Below are 17,565 nucleotides of genomic sequence, written 5' to 3'. Positions count from 1 at the left end.
TCCCACACTCGTATGCTTCGTTGCTGATGCTACAAACAAAGACAAAGGAAGAATGCCACAAATACAATAACAACAAAGAGCAATAAATTGCCAATGATCAGTGAAGGGAGTGACCAATTAGTAAATGCCTTGTGACAGATGCAAACTACATTTAACATTAGCTAAATAAGAGCAGATATATAACTGACTACTTCTCAGAAATTCACAAAAAAATACGATCCTTGCTGGCTGTCGACAAGTCAGTCCTCCCAACAGATAATTTCCGTAAGCTCCCAATAAAAATGTGACTAACCTCCCAATGAAAATCATGACTCATATATAACCTTTAATTAATTAACTGACTCTGAATCTAAATTGGTAAATCTGGACATCAACAATGCTGTGTCATGACCCTGAAAAGTCATTCTGAATAAATTGAAAATTCTTACCTCAATTATGTCGCCAGATAACACGTATATATCTGCTCCTATAAGAAATTTTTCTGGCACAGCCCAGTGCAGCCCACTAGATTTTGTTGTGTATGAAAAACAACTGATTTTATTTATGATAATTGGCAAGACTATGGATAGGAAAAATTAATAAAAACTTTAAATTCAGATGAATGACTGTCAAAAGTTATATTTATATAAAAGATTAATGTTGAAAAATTATTGAAAAATATTTACATGTGACTTTGATATAACAATAGTACAAAATGAGTTGTTGCAAATCACATATGATGAACGGCAATAAATAATAATTTTTGCTTTTACCTTAAACTACATCATTCAGGCACCACCATTGTTCTCCACAACCGGCCTTGGTAATTCCATATAAGACATAAGTGGTCTCTGTGAGCTATAAAACTAGACAACTTCTCTCTAAGAGCGACTTGACCCAACTGCCCAACTGCGAGCTACTACTACTACTGCTGCCACCACTGCTCTCTGATCTGCGATTCTATTGCAGCTTACATATCGCAGGCAGCGTGTGAGCAATCCATCGAAGTTACATCTGCTTGAGTGCGCCAGCAATAAATTCCTTAGTCATGGACCACTCACAATGTGCAATACAAAATGCCAAAATATGAAGTGCCTTTGTGTGAAAAAGAAAATTAAGTGCAATTCAGAATGTCACTCCAGCCTTCCCTTCTGTATCAAGTAGGTCACTGTAGTTGTGGTTTGTGTTTGCTTCAATATCGAGAAAGCTGTTTGTGTTTTTCTTTAAGTTGTGAAATGTATGTACTAGATCAACTTGCCGAAGTGTAAAGTGTTTTTTTGTGAAAAAAAGTGAGTACTTACTGTAAAAAGCACTTCAATCTTAGTTCCGCTTTAATTTTTTTCTGGTAAGAATATCCTGTGCTTTATTTCGTAGTTTTATTCTGTCAGCTTCAAATGTGTATTAAATAATGAAGGCTTCTCGCCTTGTACTCTTTTAACACTTTGCATAAATGGTACTGGTCATTCTTTATAATGCCTAGGAAAAGTATGTAACATTTTCACAAAAAACTTATATTTCATAGTTTGCCTAAGACCACTAGCTTCCCTATGCATTTTCTAGGCATTCTATAGGATCCCTCGATTTCACACAATGCCGATAATATATGCATTTAACAATCAAAATGTTTGATCATACATTATTTTGAACAGGCTTTTTAAAGTTCACATTTAATATTTGATTAGTTTTTCAAAATTGGTTACAGAATTTGGTTCTATGTTTTGTTACGAAATTTATAAATTAGTTGACAAGTTCGAATATTGCCATCATGGATGCTAAAGTACATGAAATTCCTTTCTACAATAATGATTGAATTCGTTCTCTTAATAACATTCTAAATACAGATTTTATTTCGATGCTAACATGACTCCTGTGTCTTTATGATTAGCCGAGTAACAATTCATATCCCTTTTACGTGTACAAATTATGTATATAGATTATAGTTTGGACATTTGTTTATAGTGTTTTTACTTATTTTCAGTTAATGCTTATGTATCATGCCTTATTAATTATATTTTATCTTAGTTATGCTTCGCGTACCTCAATTTTCTCAATACAATGAATTAAGAATGCAAGGGTTGACTGAAAAGTAATGCCTTCACCTTCGTTAATTGGGTTTGGATGGGAATATATTAATAAATAAAACTAAGAAATAGTCTTTAGAATGTGATCTTTAATTACCAATATTCACCTTTCCACATAATCTCCAGCCAACTAGATACATTTCTGCCAAAGATGAACAAGTTTTCTGGAGCCATCACAGAAGAAGTCGACACTGTTCCCACTACCACAGTCTCACAGTTCTCTCAATGTCTCATCAGAAGCATAATGATGTCTCCATAGATCGGCTTTGATTATTGGGAGCAGATGGAAGTCAGATGGTGCTAAATGTAGACTGTTTGGAGGATGTCATACGGTGTCTCTGAAGTTCTGCTGTAGGGGAACGTGAAGTGTGTTGTTTGGCGTTGTCACACTGCAGGAAAACATTTCCCTTTTCCTTTCGGACCCCTGTTAGCTGTCGTTTCAGAGGTCACAGCGTTGTAATGTAACACTCTGAATTTATTGTTGTTCCACGATCAAGGAAATCAACATGGATCATACCATCTGCGTCCCAGAACACTGTGGCCATGATTTTTCCAGATGAGGGCTCCGTCTTGAATTTCTTTTTCTGGGGCGAGTCTTTGTGTCGATATTCCATAGACTGAAGATTCGTCTCCAGGTCATAATGATGTACCCACGTTTCGTTTTCTGCCACAATTGAATGGAGAAAGGCATCACCTTCATTCTCATAATGCGAGAGAAGGTCCTGGCTGAACCACCAATTAGGGCAGTTCACATACAACAACAACAACTCAAGTACACATGTTACTCAAAAAACATTATCATGGAAGTAGGGGCCGGGAGGCGCTGGTGAAATAACACACACTGCTAAGGTTATCTTTTATTTCAGTAATAAATTATTAAGTCTGGCCTTTCTTTTAAAAAATTTCAAAAACAATTTCAAATAGCTAGAGAATTTTCATTATGAAAAGGAGATTACCAGGTATGACATTAACAACTTGCCAATATTGCGATTTTAATTGGACACACACACACACACACACACACACACACACACATACATACACACACACACACACACACACACACACACACATATTTATATATATATATACACTCCTGGAAATGGAAAAAAGAACACATTGACACCGGTGTGTCAGACCCACCATACTTGCTCCGGACACTGCGAGAGGGCTGTACAAGCAATGATCACACGCACGGCACAGCGGACACACCAGGAACCGCGGTGTTGGCCGTCGAATGGCGCTAGCTGCGCAGCATTAGTGCACCGCCGCCGTCAGTGTCAGCCAGTTTGCCGTGGCATACGGAGCTCCATCGCAGTCTTTAACACTGGTAGCATGCCGCGACAGCGTGAACGTGAACCGTATGTGCAGTTGACGGACTTTGAGCGAGGGCGTATAGTGGGGATGCGGGAGGCCGGGTGGACGTACCGCCGAATTGCTCAACACATGGGGCGTGAGGTCTCCACAGTACATCGATGTTGTCGCCAGTGGTCGGCGGAAGGTGCACATGCCCGTCGACCTGGGACCGGACCGCAGCGACGCACGGATGCACGCCAAGACCATAGGATCCTACGCAGTGCCGTAGGGGACCGCACCGCCACTTCCCAGCAAATTAGGGACACTGTTGCTCCTGGGGTATCGGCGAGGACCATTCGCAACCGTCTCTATGAAGCTGGGCTACGGTCCCGCACACTGTTAGGCCGTCTTCCGCTCACGCCCCAACATCGTGCAGCCCGCCTCCAGTGGTGTCGCGACAGGCGTGAATGGAGGGACGAATGGAGACGTGTCGTCTTCAGCGATGAGAGTCGCTTCTGCCTTGGTGCCAATGATGGTCGTATGCGTGTTTGGCGCCGTGCAGGTGAGCGCCACAATCTGGACTGCATACGACCGAGGCACACAGGGCCAACACCCGGCATCATGGTGTGGGGAGCAATCTCCTACACTGGCCGTACACCACTGGTGATCGTCGAGGGGACACTGAATAGTGCACGGTACATCCAAACCGTCATCGAACCCATCGTTCTACCATTCCTAGACCGGCAAGGGAACTTGCTGTTCCAACAGGACAATGCACGTCCGCATGTATCCCGTGCCACCTAACGTGCTCTAGAAGGTGTAAGTCAACTACCCTGGCCAGCAAGATCTCCGGATCTGTCCCCCATTGAGCATGTTTGGGACTGGATGAAGCGTCGTCTCACGCGGTCTGCACGTCCAGCACGAACGCTGGTCCAACTGAGGCGCCAGGTGGAAATGGCATGGCAAGCCGTTCCACAGGACTACATCCAGCATCTCTACGATCGTCTCCATGGGAGAATAGCAGCCTGCATTGCTGCGAAAGGTGGATATACACTGTACTAGTGCCGACATTGTGCATGCTCTGTTGCCTGTGTCTATGTGCCTGTGGTTCTGTCAGTGTGATCATGTGATGTATCTGACCCCAGGAATGTGTCAATAAAGTTTCCCCTTCCTGGGACAATGAATTCACGGTGTTCTTATTTCAATTTCCAGGAGTGTATTTTGCAACATTTTATAATGAGTCAAATAATGGAATGTCTTGGACAGAACAACAACAATATGGAAAGAACAAGATTACTACTCAGCACACAAAGAAAGCATGGAGTCGCAAACAGGAACAATGAAAAACTCTGCCAACGAGGATCGCCAGTTTAAATCTGCACTATCCTCTGAATCATGTAAGCTTTGCAGTGTCCAGCACTACTGCACTGCCACTAATCTTTTCCAAAGTAATGGCTTAGTTGAAAGTTGGCACTGGATGCTTAATGCACCATTTGTGTCACTTGAGTGCTGGTGGGCATATGCTCTATGTACAAAGATGATCTCCGTTCCTCTTTATGTTAAACCACTCATCCTGACGGCGGACTTTGTTTCCCCAATTTAACCCCCAGAGGCTAAGAAGCTCCCTGCTCTCATTGAGAGAGTGAAACAATATGTTGCATGGCTCAGAACACCTCCACTACAGCCACAAAGCTCGTCAAAAAAATTTATACACAAAACCTTCGCTGAATGTGATATCATCATGTTGTGGATGACTCAGTCAGACCTGCAATGTGGCAACCATACTCAAGTCCATACAAAATTCTCAAATGAGGTGCTGATGCCTTCAATAATTTGCTACTGGTACATAGAAACCTTGCATTGTATCATTGAATCATCATAAACCTGCATACATTTTTGTGATACCTCCAGCACAGCTGACACAGAGGCTACACGAGCCAATAAGAAGTTTTACGTCTCCCCGGAGATTGACAGAGCATCAGATACGTCGAACGTCGGCAACATGTTAATAATCAGACTTGATGTGCACTAATTCAGTTGTCCGATATTCAAGGAAAAATGTTGAACGACTTTATTGTGGTTGAACAACATGAGGAAAGCCAAGTAAAGAATGAGTTTATTTCTGCGTAATTCACTCACAGTTACAAACTTCCCAGTGATTTTGGTTACACCAAGATGATCAGGTTAAGGGTTCCATACAATCCCATGTCCTAGGTTTCAACGATCGCCATTTAGCATTCAAGCACAGCCTGATGTTACTGCACCTACTACCCCACCATTTGAGTAGTGCAACATCACACCAACACAAATCAACAATCCCACTGTGGCTACACTCACTGACCTCCGCTGTACCCCAGCCAATATCACTTGTATTGAAACGAAGCAAGGATCACAGCGCCATGTTTTTTCTTTCCTTTTTGTGGCAATACATGGTCAAGCCATGCAATGCATATTAGGCAGCTGCAGTACTGTCGACGAGGAAGAAGTGTATGAAGAGGACCATGGCAGTTGCGACTTCCTCCCACCCCAGTTCTCCGCTCTCTAAGTTGCTAAGTTAGGAGGGGGGGAGGAGGTCTCTGTGTGGTTCTCACCATCGATAGGTATATAATTACGGCCATTTGGTCTGCGGTTGAGCTCCACAAGACTGTCTTTGGCATTTTTAGTTCACAGTGAACAATTTCTAGTAAACACGTGTTAGAGTTATAGTTCCGTGTTGTAATAAATCATATTATAACGTCCTGAATCTGCTTCCAGTGTTTCACTGTAAGCATTTCACATAGGAAATTCCGCACATAATGTTCTGTACAACATTCAGATAAATTCTAGTGTGAGATTCCACTCGTTGGCTTTGAGCAACGACCTCATACCTAAGGCCAATCCACTACATATAGGCAATCTATGAAAGCAAAGGATCATACTCGCAAACAAACGAATGTAGTATAAGATAAAATTACGAGTACAGTTATGCAGTTATTTACTTAGTCATGAATTATATCGAAACGAACTGAAAATAACGAAATTAATTAAGAACAAGAATTAAAAACAAATTTTCATGTCTGGTAAAAAGTATTCTCGTAATTTGTGCGACTAGAAAAGCACAGGAATCTTTAAACTGCATTACAGTAAAGCGCTTGGTGCAGTCATAATGTTATAAAATTGCGTTAATTTTATATTAATTATTGAATCTAACAGGAGAAGTGCAGGAAAGTGGGAGTTTTGGGCAGAGAGAAGCTAAAATGAATCAGAAAAACGGAAAAATTAAATGAATGGCAACAAATATGAAACATCAGGATAAAATGCGGAGAAACCGACACAAAATACTAAAAGAAAAGCCAGTACATGACAAACGGATATCTACAAAAAATAAAGAAATTGGAATCGATAACTAGAATTAACATATGTAGATAAATCCCAGTTACAAATTCCAAGTGCTCTAGATTCATATGTAAATTATTTTAGCAGTTGTAAGCATTGAAATGTAATACCATTTCTACACTCCTGGAAATGGAAATAAGAACACATTGACACCGGTGTGGCAGACCCACCATACTTGCTCCGGACACTGTGAGAGGGCTGTACAAGCAATTATCACATGCACGGCACAGCGGACACACCAGGAACCGCGGTGTTGGCCGTCGAATGGCGCTAGCTGCGCAGCATTTGTGCACCGCCGCCGTCAGTGTCAGCCAGTTTGCCGTGGCATACGGAGCTCCATCGCAGTCTTTAACACTGGTAGCATGCCGCGACAGCGTGGACGTGAACCGTATGTGCAGTTGACGGACTTTGAGCGAGGGCGTATAGTGGGGATGCGGGAGGCCGGGTGGACGTACCGCCGAATTGCTCAACACGTGGGGCGTGAGGTCTCCACAGTACATCGATGTTGTCGCCAGTGGTCGGTGGAAGGTGCACGTGCCCGTCGACCTGGGACCGGACCGCAGCGACGCACGGATGCACGCCAAGACCGTAGGATCCTACGCAGTGCCGTAGGGGACCGCACCGCCACTTCCCAGCAAATTAGGGACACTGTTGCTCCTGGGGTATCGGCGAGGGCCATTCGCAACCGTCTGCATGAAGCTGGGCTACGGTCCCGCACACCGTTAGGCCGTCTTCCGCTCACGCCCCAACATCGTGCAGCCAGCCTCCAGTGGTGTCGCGACAGGCGTGAATGGAGGGACGAATGGAGACGTGTCGTCTTCAGCGATGAGAGTCGCTTCTGCCTTGGTGCCAATGATGGTCATATGCGTGTTTGGCGCCGTGCAGGTGAACGCCACAATCAGGACTGCATACGACCGAGGCACACAGGGCCAACACCCGGCATCATGGTGTGGGGAGCAATCTCCTACACTGGCCGTACACCACTGGTGATCGTCGAGGGGACACTGAATAGTGCACGGTACATCCAAACCGTCATCGAACCCATCGTTCTACCATTCCTAGACCGGCAAGGGAACTTGCTGTTCCAACAGGACAATGCACGTCCGCATGTATCCCGTGCCACCCAACGTGCTCTAGAAGGTGTAAGTCAACTACCCTGGCCAGCAAGATCTCCGGATCTGTTCCCCATTGAGCATGCTTGGGACTGGATGAAGCGTCGTCTCACGCGGTCTGCACGTCCAGCACAAACGCTGGTCCAACTGAGGCGCCAGGTGGAAATGGCATGGCAAGCCGTTCCACAGGACTACATCCAGCATCTCTACGATCGTCTCCATGGGAGAATAGCAGCCTGCATTGCTGCGAAAGGTGGATATACACTGTACTAGTGCCGACATTGTGCATGCTCTGTTGCCTGTGTCTATGTGCCTGTGGTTCTGTCAGTGTGATCATGTGATGTATCTGACCCCAGGAATGTGTCAATAAAGTTTCCCCTTCCTGGGACAATGAATTCACAGTGTTCTTATTTGAATTTCCAGGAGTGTATATTTGTAATTGCTCTCTGAAACTACTGCAGTGTACAACAAAAATTATAATCTGTAACTATAACTAACCTTCTGTATAGGTCAATTCTAGGTATTGATTCCAATATTAGTAACTTTTTTGTAGTAGTTTAAAGAGGAATTACAAATGCAGAAATCATATTAGCTTACATTGTAGTGCACACACGAGCTGGAAAAGTGATCGAATTAATGAATCATCCAATTACTGGAAATGGTAACTAGAATTGCCCTATATAGGTCAGTTGCAGTTACCGATTAAAGTATTTTTTAGATCCCACTTTTTGTCAATTTTCGTTACTTGTACACTTGTCCCATTAGAATCAACAATTAGTGTTAAAAGTTATAGTTGACTCATAATGTTATGACTTCACCATGACCTATACTGCACTGGATTTAAAGGTTCTCTGCACTTTTGTTACTCGCATAAATTACGATAATAATTTATTTTAGACATGTATACTGTTGTTATTGAACTTGAAATAAACATGCGGTTACAGTTTGAAAGTGAACATAAATGCTTTTATTAACATGCAGAGAACGAATGTAAGCCAAGGGTAGGCAAAATACAACCATGTTAATAGGAACATCTATAAAAGCGTCTGTAGCAACTGTGGCAAAGATAAATATGAAGCAGAGGCATCGATTCTAAATTCCAACACCCCCACTAGAAGCTATGCCTCTCAGTACATCATTCTCAGAGTCTAAAGTCTTGTGTTAGTTGCTGATGTCTGGTTCTTGGCAGTGGCTTTGTTATCATATCTGCAAGCATTCGATTTGTGGAAAGTTGCTCCCCTGTGATTTCTCCTGTATCTATCTTTTCCCTGATGAAATGATGCCTGGTGTTAATGTGTTTAGTGCGACCTTTGTATCCACTTGTCTTTGACAGATCAATTGCACCTTTGTTGTCGCAAAATAATCTTATTGGGCCCTCTTTTGGGAAAGGGTATATCTCTCTTTGCAGAGGTTGCAGCCAAAGTGCTTCCTGACCATGCAGACGTTAAAGCCTTTGATGGATCAATTGCACCTTTGTTATCGCAAAACAATCTTATCGGGCCCTCTTTTGGGAAAGGGTATATCTCTCTTTGCAGAGGTTGCAGCCAAAGTGCTTCCTGACCATGCAGACGTTAAAGCCATATATTCTGCTTCTGTCATCGAGAGGGCTACTGTTGGTTGTTTTTTACTATTACATGAAATTGCTGCACCTTGTGACATAAATAAATACAAAAGTGGTTGATTTTCTATCTCCTATGTTCCCAATCCAGTCAGCATCAGTGTAATCTGTGATGTCATGTCGGCTGGTGTGGCCGAGCGGCTGTAGGAGCTTCAGGCTGGAACCGCGCGACCGCTACGGTCGCAGGTTCGAATCCTGCCTCGGGCATGAATGTATGTGATGTCCTTAGGTTAGTTAGGTTTAAGTAGTTGTAAGTTCTAGGGGACTGATAACCTGAGATGTTAAGTGCTCAGAGCCATTTGAACCATTTGTGATGTCATGATTTTCTTTGGAAAATTGTAGCTTGAAATCTTTAGTTCCCTTTATATATCTTAGGATTCGCTTTACAGCTTGCCAGTGGGATATTCCACTGTTATTATTAAACTGACTCACAACTCCAATTGCGTTTGCTAGTTCTGGTCTAGTACCTAGTTGTGCATACATTAAGCTACCTATGGCTTCTTTATATGGAGCTTTCTTCATGGCATCTCTTTCTCTCTCTGTTTTTGGGCTCATTTCATGAGTTAATATTTGGTTACCGTCAAGCGGAGTGGATACTGGATTACAGTCTTCCATGTTATACTTTCGTAAAATATGTTTTATATAATGAGTCTGATACAACTATAAAAGCCCAAGCTTACGATCTCTTGTCACTCGGATCCCTAGACAACTGGATAATTCTCCAAGGCCCTTTAGTTTTAAGTTGTTCCTTTAGCTGTTCTTTAAATGCAATTTTCTGTTGCATATTGTTACAAAATATCAGAATGTCATCTACATAAACAGCTACAATTAATATATCACTTCCTTGGTTTCTGTGATAAACACATGGATCAGTGGGGGGGCCTGCTGAAATTTAAACTTAGTAGAACTTAGTCCAGTTTGATATTCCAAAAGCGACTTCCTTGTTGAAGACCATACACTGCTTTCTTGAGTCTTTTAATACCTTCATATTTGACTGTTTTTGTCACTTAGTCAGCTATGAGAATTTTAACATAAATTTCTTCTTTCAAATCACCTTGCAAAAACGCTGTCACCATATCACAATGATCAATCTCCAAGTCGTATTTTACATCTAAACTAAACAAATATCTGAGTGAATTGTATCACTGGTGAGTATGTTTCTTCATAGTCTAAACCTTTAACTTGTGAACATCCCTTAACTACAAGTCGAGCTTTATGGCGAATTTTCTGTCCTTGTAAGTCTGTTTTTTCTTATAGACCCACTTAGCATCAATCGCTTTTTTGACTTGAGCCAGGATAGCTGATTCCCAAGTTTTATTTTCCGTGTGCGACTTCAATTCTTCTTCTATTTGTTGAAACCATTTCTCTGAATCCTTGGATTGCAAAGCTTCTTCCAAAGTTGATGGCTCTGATTCTTGTGAATCTTCTTGAGTACAATAGGTCCTATAATCTTCCATCTTCTTCAGTATGGGTAATAATAATAATAATAATAATAATAATAATAATAATAATTTGCAAACAACAAATAGAAACAGTAGATCACATCACAAGCGGATGTACAATACTAGCAAATACAGAATACCCCAGAAGACATGACAATGTAGCAAAAATAATACACCAACAGCTTGCCTTACAACATAAACTTATAAAACAACACGTTCCCACATACAAGTATGCACCACAAAATGTACTGGAGAATGATGGATACAAATTATACTGGATCAGAACCATTATAACAGATAAAACAACACCACATAACAAACCTGACATCATACTCACCAATAAAAAGAAGAAATTAACATAACTAATCGAAATATCCATACCCAATACAACAAATATACAAAAGAAAACAGGAGAAAAAATTGAAAAATACATCCAACTCGCTGAGGACGTCAAAGACATGTGGCATCAGGATAAAGTTGACATTATACCAATTACACTCTCAACTACAGGAGTCATACCACACAATATCCACCAGTACATCAATGCAAAACAGCTACATCCAAACTTATATATACGACTACAGAAATCCGCAATTATTGATACATGTTCAATTACCCGAAAGTTCCTAAATGCAATATAACATATACCATACAGTTAAAAGGGAGTCACACTTGATCAAGGTCCGCATCACTTTCCATTTTTAACCAGACCTAAGGTCTGAGAAAGGAAAGAAGATAATAATAATACCTTTATTCAATATCAAATGGTACACTGCACATGTACAAAGAAACAGTAATGATTAAAGTTATTTCTACAATACACAAGTCATTCTTCTGAATATGTCATTAATTTACAACAAAATTACAATAAGATGTTTACTAATTTCTATTCACATAATTTCACAAAGCATTTGTTGTTCTTCATGTAAGTATGGTACTTTTCTAATGTGTAGAAAGGGTGCTTTACTAAAAATTTCTTAAGTTTCAGTTTAATTGCAGGAAGAGCCATGACTGCACTAGGCAGAGCATTAGCTAATTTTATACCTGTGTACTGAGGCCCCTTTTCGTTAAGTGCTATTCTGTGGCTGGCAATGTAAAATCTGTCTTTATTTCTAGTATTGTATTGGTGTAAATTTGAGTAAATGTTAGGGTGCAGTCTTTTCACAAGAAATATGGCTTTTAGAATGTATGTGTTTATAACAGCTAACACCTCTGTTTTTGGAAACAAGTTACGACAAGACTCCCTATATTTTGATCCACAGGTTATTCTCACACTCCTTTTATGAAGATTGAGTAGCTTATCTAGATTAGCTTTGGTTGTTGCCCCCCAAATTTCAATACCATAGTTCAAGTGAGAGGAGAAAAGAGTATGGTATGCAGTCTTTAGGACTACAGTGTCTCTACAGAACTTGCTAATAGTACTGATTGCAAATATATTTTTTGACAACTTAGTTGCTAGGGAGTCAATATGGGTGTCCCATTTCAGGTTGCTTTGGATTTTTACGCCATGGAATTTTACACTAGACTCTTTCTTTACCAATTCGTTGGCAATGTATAATTTAATTTCATTATTCAAACTCCTTTCGTTAAACTCCATCAAACATGTTTTACTGGTGCTTACATTTAAGTACCTTTCATTTAAAAAAACTGAACAATTTCTTTTGTCACATTATTACACTCGGCGACTAGTTCATTACATGATTCCTTCTTACACACAATGGACGTGTCATCAGCATACAGAACAATTTTGTAATTTATGGTACAGTATTTAATATCATTTACAGAGATCAAGAACTGAAGGGGGCCCAACACCGAGCCCTGGGGCACGCCATATTTTATGCAAGTGATCTCTAACTTGTAGACACCACTTTCCGTTTTAAGTAAAACAAACTGTTTTCTATTGCTCATATAACACTTTATTAGGTCATAAGCAGCGCCTCTAGTGCCCATGTTCCATAGCTTGTCTAATAGGATGTCAACATTCACAAAATCAAAGGCTTTTTCCAAGTCTAGGTATACACCTGCCACATGTCCCTTGCTTTCGATACCCCCTAACACCTCTTCAATTAGTTGAGCAGCTGGAGTGCTAGTTGATTTACCTTTTAGGAATCCAGTTTGATTTTAGAACATCAGGTTGTGTTTGTTAAGAAAGTTTATAATCCTGTTGTATATAATTTTCTCAACTATTTTGGAAAAGACAGGAAGGATTGAGACTTTGCTGTAGTTTTCTATTTTGTTATTGTCACCTTTCTTAAAAATGGGTGTTACCTGTGTTCTGGAAGATCTTCTGAGCACTTGTTGTTGAGGTGGTTCAGATTCTTCTTCTATTTCGATTGAGCCTGTTTCTTCTGAAATGCTGTTATCTGATCTGTTGTTCCTTGAGTCATCTTGAATCGTAACATTCTCCTCCTTATTTGTGAACTGAATATATATCTGATTTGGTTCCAGCAAATGATCACATGTTCCTTGCTTGTTGTTATTCGCTTCAATTTATTTAAATATCACATCTCTGGATTTAATGATTCTTTGTTGAACCGGATGGAACAACCGGTATGCCTTGCTGACTTCACAGTATCCGACGAGTATGGACTGAACACATTTCTTGTCCCATTTACGCCTAATGGTTTTTGGTATGTGGACAAATGCCTTACTGCCGAATAATCTTAGATATCGGAGATCAGGATTCTTTCCTGAGAAAGCTTCCTCTGGCGTTATGTTGTTCAAAGCTTTTGTCTGTGATCTGTTAATGAGGTAAACTGCAGTGTGGACTTCTTCTCCCCAAAATTTCGTAGATAATTTCGCTTCAAATAACATACATCTTGCCTTTTCTACGATTGTTCTGTTGTACCTTTCTGCAACACCAATGTGTTCTGTAGTGTAGCCAGTAGTTTAATGTTTTATTCTTTCTTCCCTTAAAAATTTCGTCAGTCTTTCTTTTACATATTCTTTTAAACTATCAGTTCGCAAGATACAAAGCCTTTCGCCTGTCTGATTCTATATGAACATTTTAAAATTGCGTATAATGTCAGGTACTTGGTATTTATTGATGACAGTATACAAAAAAATCTTTCTAGAGAAATTGTCAGTCAGATGTGTTTGCATTGGGCCACACAAATCTGAATGCACTAACTCCAAAATTCTTTTAGCTCTAGATGTGGAGTGAGGAAAGGAAAATCTAGTTTGCTTACCTTCTAGGCACGTAACGCACGGAGTGTCGAGGGTTCCTTTATATTTGATACTATTAGCCAAACCGTTCCGTAATTCTTCCATCGCATCTGAGTGTCGGTGGCCTAATTTTCTGAGCCTTAGATTTGCATCAATAGACAAGGATGCATACTTTGTTTCTGCATTGCGATCACTTGGGTGATCCAGCCTATACATTCCGTTGAATAACGGTGCTGTAGCTATCAATTTCTTCTCTGTATCTCGAACGCGACAGCCTCTATTGTCAAAATGACTGAGTGACCCTGTTGCACTATTTTGCTTATGGAAAGTAAATTTGTACTTAGCTGAGGAACATAAAGTACATCCGTCACCTTAATATTTCTCTCGGCCTGCTACAGCTTTAATTTGCTTGCAGCCTGTTCCCTTAATGGGTATATTTTCGTTGTTGGCCACGGCCACTTGTAAACTGGGTTAGTTTGACATGTGAGCTGACGCACCAGAATCCACAAACCATTATTTGGGTGTAGCTTTATGTTCACTTTTCTTTTTCTGTTCTTATTTATTTTCGTTGCCTTTAATTCTTGTCGGTATAATTTCTGAATATGATCAGTTGCTTTCAAAGATTGCCTTTATGTAACGTTTCTGTCTTACGTATGACGTTATTGCTCAAAGCCGACAAGTGGAATCGGACACTAGAATTGACTCCAACCTTCAATCTCATATCCAGAGGATCAATAATATTGTTTATTGTGAAATATTGCACAGTAGTACCGAAGTCTACAGCTGCTTTAGTAACTGCTATGAAGTCATATCACAACTGCTTGTTGAGATGAATCCGAAGCAATGTAAGTTGGCGACAATAATTTGACACTTCATAGATATTCCTACTTTATGAATATATCCAATGATGTTCCATTCTTAGTTACTACAGGTAATGTCTTTGACAAAATACCGCGCAAATTTGTGTTATGATGTCGGTTTGTTTGTGGCTGTGGGCGATTAATTAACCGTTAGCATGAAATAACGGCCGATAAATATTACAAGAGTTATTATTTAAAATACATATAGTTTTCATAAATGCTGTTGTGTAAGAACATAATTTATTAGATGAAATTAATTTGTAGTCGTAACCAAAAAGCCATCATAAGCACTGATTACGGTACGTGCATATAGTCACCGCAGTTTGGAGTAATGTGGGATTCTCAGCGTGAGTAGTTTGTCAAATAGTTTGTTACAATTTTTTTACTAATGATATTTGCATTATTGTGTTCTTTGTGTGTTTCACGTATCTGATCAGAAAAAATTTGAAAGAATTATTTAGTGATATAAATTGATGGAGCGATGTGTGGTGTTATATTGATTTTCGCCTGGAATCCGTGGTAACATTAAGATAGAGCGATATCACATTTATGGAGACGTGGGTATTATCATTATATTATGCAGGTAAATGAAGTAAAACTTTTTTCCTACTCGTGTAGCAAATATTTTTTGCCGTCTCACATTTGATAGGTGTATTTCAGTCGCAAAGTTAGAAATGGTTGTGTCAGGTAGTGTGTCCCCACCAGTACACTGCCAACTAACTGCACATGAATAGTAACACAGTTTTGTTATTGCTAGTTAGTACAGTGTGGTGAAGTATTTGTGATTGTTATACAGAACTCATATTTGTCATTTAACATATATAGGCTACTTTATAATTCGTGTTTTTCGGGTTTTACCTGTTTTAAGTGAATGCGTATGCTGAGTGGTTCATATTACACTTCACAGCTTGGATTCGTTGACACTTTGCTTTTCACAATACCAACAGTCGCTTGTACTCTTACGTAGTATCTTGCTTGTATTTAGACGTAAAAATCTTAAATGTTAAATTGATCCTGCACACAATATTTCATCAAAGAAATTGGTTGTTCACGGAATTCATCTGTTGGATAGCAGGAATTAATAGAGTAGGCTGGTTTTCAATATGTTTTTTAAATTTTCTGTTTTGTTTACAAACTCCTATAACTTACTGAGTAGCTGGTCAAATTGCACTTTAAGAAATAGATGGATTTTAAATTAATGAATGCTACTATTCAGTTTATGACTGTCAGTGACATGCCTCATTAAGAAATAAATGCCTGCGTAGAGGTTACGTATTGGATCCGCCTTGCATTTGTCAACATGATGCGGATGTAAACATTAAACTTCGCTACTAGACAACTTGATGTCACAACCAGATTTTCTGCTTTCACATTTGTTGGCTTCGCCAACTCACAAACCAATTGTCACTTTCTAATCTTTTATAGACGTTGTGCTGCAGTACCGATCAGTCTGCCACTACAGTCAGGATGTCTAGATTAGATTCAAAAGAGGTAATTAGGTTTGAGTCTGAGACACCAATAAATTTGAATGCACAATAAAGTTTGTGGTGAGAGTTTAATCTGCAATTTTGGTTGATGTCTATTTTCTCACCATATAAAACAACTTTCTGCAGTAAAAAGTGAGACTTGAAGAGAGATTAAAAAAAAAAAAACTATATTAATTAGTAGGTAACACTTTGAGTGTTTTGATGCATACATACTGTATATACACTAGTACAAAATATGCAATGGGAGACATTGTTGTTGTTTTTTTTTGTTTTTTTAAATTAATGTGTTGTTGGTAGTTTCATTGATTGTTACCATCACAATTTTCATGCTTTTGTCTTCATTTCCTACTCCTTTTAATTCTGCTAACACTGTGACAACACAGATGAAAGAATCTTAGCAGGTGATAGGGCTTATTAAAACTGTTGTAGCACCAATTTTCGAAAGAATCTTAGCAGGTGATAGGGCTTATTAAAACTGTTGTAGCACCAATTTTCACATCCTTGTTACTCTGTCATTGCACTCTTTTTAACATTGACTTAACAAGTTTACTGCCTTACTTGATCTCTAGTTTTAATTATCATAAAGTTAGTAATGCCAAACTATTTACAGATTTCCATTTTTGTTCTCCTTTTTTCATTATTTCCATTTTAAAGAAAGTAGCAATATTTGTGCTGATTTTTTTATGGTACACTTAAAAAAATAAATTTCCGTAGTAGAAAGCTGTGAGATATTAAGTGATTCATGGAACATACAACAAAAGACAGATGTCATGGGAGGGAGTGCGTCCACTGCAGTTGGCAAAAAACATTGTCTACTGAGGGTGAATGCAGCTTGGCTCAAGTGGAGACAGGTCACTGGAGTCCTCTGCGATAAAAAGATGCCTCAATATCTAAGGCAAAACTACGAGGGTAATCCCAAAAGTAAGGTCTACTATTTTTATATAAGTACATTGACCTGTTTATTTCTACAATGGTTTACATCAGTTTACAGCTTGAACATTTAGCTATTTTTCGACATTGTCACCATTTATGTCGATGCATTTTTGTAGACACTGTGGCTGTTTTTGTATGCCAATGTCATACCAGCTTGCCGCCCTGCTGTTCAGAAAGTTATGAACCTCTTCTTGCACCTCGTCGTCTTCGGAGCTGA

At 39.7% G+C, this 17,565-nt stretch overlaps 1 protein-coding gene across 2 annotated transcripts in view; it reads left to right on the top strand.

Annotated features, from left to right (window-relative positions):
* Nucleotides 1-15,028: 15,028 nt before the first annotated feature.
* The window catches only part of LOC126175321 (ATPase family AAA domain-containing protein 5), a 112,562-nt gene continuing 110,025 nt past the window's right edge, over nucleotides 15,029-17,565 (top strand). The window contains exon 1 of one of the 2 annotated variants that reach the window (XM_049922031.1): nucleotides 15,029-15,275. The gene's annotated coding sequence lies outside the window, so the exon portion shown is untranslated. Of the gene's footprint in view, nucleotides 15,276-15,492; nucleotides 15,512-17,565 lie in introns of those variants that run through there. The other variant, XM_049922032.1, reaches the window with a different exon arrangement.

The sequence above is a fragment of the Schistocerca cancellata genome, chromosome 3, assembly GCF_023864275.1.
Source record: "Schistocerca cancellata isolate TAMUIC-IGC-003103 chromosome 3, iqSchCanc2.1, whole genome shotgun sequence".
NCBI lineage: Eukaryota > Metazoa > Arthropoda > Insecta > Orthoptera > Acrididae > Schistocerca > Schistocerca cancellata.
This window is presented reverse-complemented; position numbering and strand designations above follow the sequence as displayed.